Below are 6,000 nucleotides of genomic sequence, written 5' to 3' on the forward strand. Positions count from 1 at the left end.
TCTTTGTTCTTGTTCCAAGCTGATAAACCAATAAACAAAGAGAAGATGATAAAAACTTTACTAACATGGTATATGGCCAGGGTGTGCATACAACCAATTTAACGAACGACAACTTCATAGACAGTCACTGACTTGTAAATCACGCCTTTATACTCAACTTTACTCTTCTTTGCTGACGGAGCCAACAATGTCTTATTCGTCCGCATGATTCTCCTCTTTGTCCTCACACGGAGAGCTAGTATAAGATTTGAATTCCTCCGGTGTGACACTCGTCAATTTCAGGTTAACTCCGTTAATTCAAACTCCGTCAATTCAAACTTAAGATCACTTGATCTATAACGCACATCTCATTACATTTAAACTAGGGTTTTAAATGACGCTTGACAATCACTACACATGTAGTCTTTCGGGATTGCACCGAAACGCAAACGAGTTGACGCAAACCATTGGTGAATAAACGACAAACATCCAAACAATAAGTATTTGAGAATTATGTGTTAGGTTTATGTGTTATTTGATATTCATATGTAAAACATTAACTCAAGATGCAAAAGTCTATGTTATGCTAGAAATTGATAAATTAGAAGCTTAAGGGGGTTAAGTGTAACATAATTATATATATAAACAACATATTAATAACCTAAACCCTAATCCCCTCCCTCCCTCCCCTCTCACCTGGCGGCAGCCCCCCTCCCCTCTCCTCTCTCGTCGACCGAGCCACAAGGCACACACACACACACGTATACAAGTCGGTTTCAAGCTTGATCGAAGGATTAAGAAGCTAACTAGGTAAAACAAACACCTTATCTAATCCATTCCATCAATTAATTGCATGATTAAACCTGTAATTGTAAACCCTAAGTGCTACATATGTTGTTTCTTGATGAATTAGGGTTACATGCATGAATGTTAGTTCATAAGTTAATTGTTTATTGAGTTTTGATGAAAACTGATGCTGGACAGATTATTGAATTCGTGTTTGGACGACTGTAACTCGATGTTAATGTTATGTTATGATGCGATTGTTGATTCTACAGTATACTAGGTCGAGTCTAGTTTCTAAAAAGTCCGAGTTTGTAATTTTTGGACGTATAAAATTCTGTTTTTATTATTTTACAAAACTGTTGTGCAAGGCTGATTTGGGAGACCTGCTGTTAGGCTGTTTTGCGACTAATATATCTCATTAACTACAAGACCAAATTGGTTGGTTCCACTTCTGGAAGAAAATACATTGAGTTAGGAACCTAACCCAATTGGTCTTGCATTAATTGGATTTTTTATTTAACGGGAATAACAAATAACATTCTGTTGCGCATGATTCTGACTGCTGTGAGTTTACTGTAATGTTTTGACCATTGTGAGAAATCTATGTGGAATAAAAATACAATAAAAATAGTTCTGGAAACCTAACTCATGTGTGCTTTTGAGAAGATTTTTGGTGAATTATTTGATATGTTATGATCTGTTGAATAGAGTAATCTTTCAAGTAGAAATCTGTCATGATAGAACTAGCTGCTGAACTATATGAAAATACATGAAACGTGCTTGTTGCTAGATAATTGCCATGTTTTTGACTAAATTGCCCTTGTGGGGAGTGATTGCTAGTAATGTACAATATTAATACTTGACACGTAAGTAGTTGTTCACACATGTAACGTATCACCAATGTGTTTGTTGAGTCACACACAATTCACAAACGAAACACGAAACGTATCTTATGCATAGGTATTATGTGCCGAGTCTAGAGACTCAATAATAGTTCTAACACTTAGAAAATCTCATTCTTGTTTTAGAACGCTAGTGCGGATTTTCTGTGACGCGCATCTCTTGGTTAACTTGTTTTTGAATTCTTCGCAAACAGTGAGTTTCACGTTTCCCCCTTTTCTCTTTTAAACGCTTTTACTTGGGGGAGAATACATACTCCGAAACGCTTTAAATTTTGTTATTAGATTATATATCACTTGTAAAGATTAAGTGGCAAACGAAACAACTAAAGTCCTTCATAACGTCGAACCGTTTAATATTGGATAATAGCGAGTCACTGTTGAGTAGTACTACTGGGTTTGACAAACCCCACCCAACGCTAAACTCGACTGGAGGTCGAGCGGGTGTAATCTTGGCTAACACATTTTCCATGGTCTGGATAGACATGGTGGCAAGGCAATTGATAAACAGTCAGCTTCTCGGTGTTGAACACTTAGTAATACTTGTTGTATAGGCTAGCTACCTATCGATATATAATTGATTTAACATTATCTGGTAACGCAAACGCAAAACGCAAAACGCAAACGCAAACGATTTATTTATATAAACTTGTGAACTCACCAACCCCGTGTTGACACTTTTAGTATGTTATTCTCAGGTAGCCGAGGCGGGCGCGCGGTATAGGAACATGCATTTCATTGAACTCTATCGTTTTTGCAAACTTGTTTTTAAACTGTCATTTATTGGGTTTTAAGTCGTCCTACGTGACGCAACACTTGGTTTATGAATTTACGCTTCCGCACTTATTTACACTCAAATGTTTCGTGGTTTGAAAACTTTACTTATGATGTTTGATTATAACTAATGATTCTGATCCTGTTAGTTCACACCCTCTGACGGTAAAACTCCGTTAGTGGATTTTGAGGGTGTGACATCCGGAGTCAAGTCCGCATACAAATCTAGACCTAACTGATGATGCCTATAAATCCCGAACAAGTTATGCCTCTCCATTCGTCGCATATTACGCACAAAATCTTCTCACCTTCTCACCCTCGGTTCTGTATTGCTTCATGTAACTCTTCGTCCATGACTCGAACGCCTTCGACTCTTGGATGCGTACGGTGGAGTAGGCCGTCGCAGTTGATACCAGAAATACACCGGCAGATTAATAATCAAATAAAAATTTAAAGGAAATTAGCTACTAGTTAAACAAACAAAATGACGTAATTATTAACAACTTACCGGAGGAAAAGGTTTCAGGAGGTTTTTATGTTGATTTGGAATCTTACATGTAGCCAGCAGGGAGGGAGAGGTGAAGAAGGCCGGAAGGGAATTTTGTTTTTATTAATAACTTGATAGGATCTTCCGTCTTCCTGGCATCTGCCATCGGATCTTCCATCTTCCTTTTATTCGCCATCTCTGCGTTTAATATCGTCGACCGTATTATGAGATCTAGATATAGGGTTTGTTACCTTTGGGAAATTATATAGCAAGTTTAAAATATTATAATATATATATATATATATATATATATATATATAGGGTAAGGAGAGAACCCTTTGCAAATTGAGAACTTTGAGAACCATTTTGGACCACTAAAAACACATTTGTAAAACAAAAAATAACAAAAATTTTAAAAAAGTAAAAAAACCAAAATTCTTATATTTCATTCCGGTTTCATTAAAAAAATAAAAAAAATAAAAAAATAAAAAACGTCGTATTATACACATATGTATAATTTTATTTAATCTTTAGTTACGTAATATACACATATGTACAGTGTCATTTATCTTAAATTATACACATGTGTATAAAAATCATGTAAATGTACATATATGTATATATTATACATATGTGTATATAATTTGGCTAAACCGAGTTTTTTTTATGAAACCGGGATGTTAAAATAAGAATTTTGGTTTTTTTACTTCTTTCATTTTTGTGTTTTTTTTATTTTATGATTTTTTTTTTATTTTTGAGTTTTTTATGGTCCAAAATAGTTCCCATAATTCTCAATTTCAAAAAAATTCTCTCATTATCCTGATCCTATATATATATATATATATTAAAAACCACAATTTTCTTCTATCATTGAATCAACTATTCATCGAATTATCAAGTTTTAACCACAAGTTTCAATCTTCCAATAAATATGCTATTCAGTGTATTGAATTTCAACCACAAAATTCACCATGCAATACCTCTCATTTTTCCACACTCAGATTACGTGTTTGACTTCACTTGGCTAACTCACCTTCAACAAACCAACTTCCGCAGATTTGTGGAGGCGACTAAGATCGGTGGTTCGTTGGTTACGGTTTCAGTGGCGCGCGAGTGTCGTTGTCGGTGAACGTAAGCCATTGCATGACTTCTGCAACCGTGTTTCATTTGGTGTTGACCGGTGGCCGGAATCGGAGGTATTCTTGTTAATTTTTAGACTTCTGTTTAATCACTCCTTTGACCTTCCTCCTCTTAATTATTTGCTTTTCTATTGTTCTTTTTCACCGGAGGCAACTATCACTCCAATCGATCAAGTGTTTGCGATAATGCTTTATTCTTAGTATCCAAACAATTTATGAACTTATTATTTTGGAATTTTTTTCAATATAGGAAGTTTGATGCAGTAGAAATGATTTCTAGGAGAGAGAAAGATTGGTAATGGTTTCTAGGTGAACTATCATTTGAAATAACGAATCTCTGATTAAATACAAGGGCTGTAAGCCTATAAGTTTTTTTCGGGTGAGTTGGACATGTACCTGGCGGTCCGCCATTTGTTATGGCAGGTGCGGTACATTTTTTGTGTGATATATCTTTTGAAATGACAAGTGTCTTTTGGACATCTATCATTTCAAATGCCAAGTGTGAACAATACCTGCCAGATTTGATAACTTCTAGTTTTTCATTTTTCTTTTTATATTAATTGTATATTATATGTTTTTACTTTTATTTTATTTTTTAAACACTAATAACGAGCATTGTTTACAAAATAATATAATTAACTATTAAAAATTAATTAGTGTTATTAAAAGACTAATATGTTTTTTTTTTACTTTTATTTCTTTCTCTCACTAATTTCCCTATTCAACCAACTTTCAATAATACTTACACAATATATAATATGATTATCAACCACACACGTAAGACTCCATTGTTTGTTGTTGAAAATGCTTTTAACTAATGACTACTCGTAGGCAGACGCTCCTTGCGCTGCAACGCGCGGATTAAAAATTTGTTAGTATTCTTAATTAACATTAATTAGTATATTAATATTACTTTTAATTAATAAATTTAATATTAACTAGGTTCAGTCATATCTTTTAATTACAAAAAAACCTACCGAAAAAGATATTACTGAACTCGGTTAATATTATATTTATTAATTCAAAAGTAATATTAGTATACTAATTAATGTTAATTAGTAATATTAATTATTAGTATTTATAATAATATTAATAATAGTAAAATAAAAAAAAGTAAAAACATATTAGTCTTTTTAATAATACTAATTAATTTTTAATAGTTAATTATATTATTTTATAAACAATGCTAATTATTTGCCTTTTTAAAAATAAAATAAAAATAAAAACATATAATACAATATATATATATATATAAACAAAAAAATGATAATTTAGGTGTTGTCAAATCAAATGCCATATCTGGCATGTACTATTCATGCTTGTCATTTCAAATGTCGAATCACAATAAAAATGTACCACATCTGAATAGTATTTTTTTTGAACGAGAAAAACGAAAAAAACTTTTTAGTATTTGTACTTTTTTAGTTTTTGATTTATATTTCAAGTTATAGTTTTTTATTTATTTTTTTTGAATTTTTTAATGGGGGGTTTTTGAAATCTCAACCCATTTGAAAAACCACTCATTAAAAAATAGAAAAAATAATTAATAAATCATAACTCGAAATATAAATAAAAAGCTAAAAAGGTAAAAATACTAAAAAGTTTCTTTTGTTTTCTCATTCCATAAAAAAAACCTTAAATAAATGTCAACCCGTTTTGACCCGTTTTGACCCGTTTCAATCAATTTTTTTGTTTGACAGTTTGACTCATTCCGACCCATTATATACATTTTAATACAACCCATTCAATTCAGCGGGTCACATTTACCACCCTTATGTACAATCGTCCATTATTACCACACGCGGGTAAAAAACTCGTTATTATTAGTAGGTCGGGGACCGTGTGTTGATGAATAATAATAAAAAGTAGATAAAATTATTGTTATTTTGTAGTAACTAGGAAAATTCCTTACAAAACTTTCGATAATGTATTGGTA

The sequence above is a fragment of the Bidens hawaiensis genome, unplaced genomic scaffold (assembly GCF_021521415.1).
Source record: "Bidens hawaiensis isolate Kalapana, Puna unplaced genomic scaffold, B.hawaiensis_p1.1 tig00010347_1, whole genome shotgun sequence".
Classification (NCBI taxonomy): Eukaryota; Viridiplantae; Streptophyta; class Magnoliopsida; order Asterales; family Asteraceae; genus Bidens; species Bidens hawaiensis.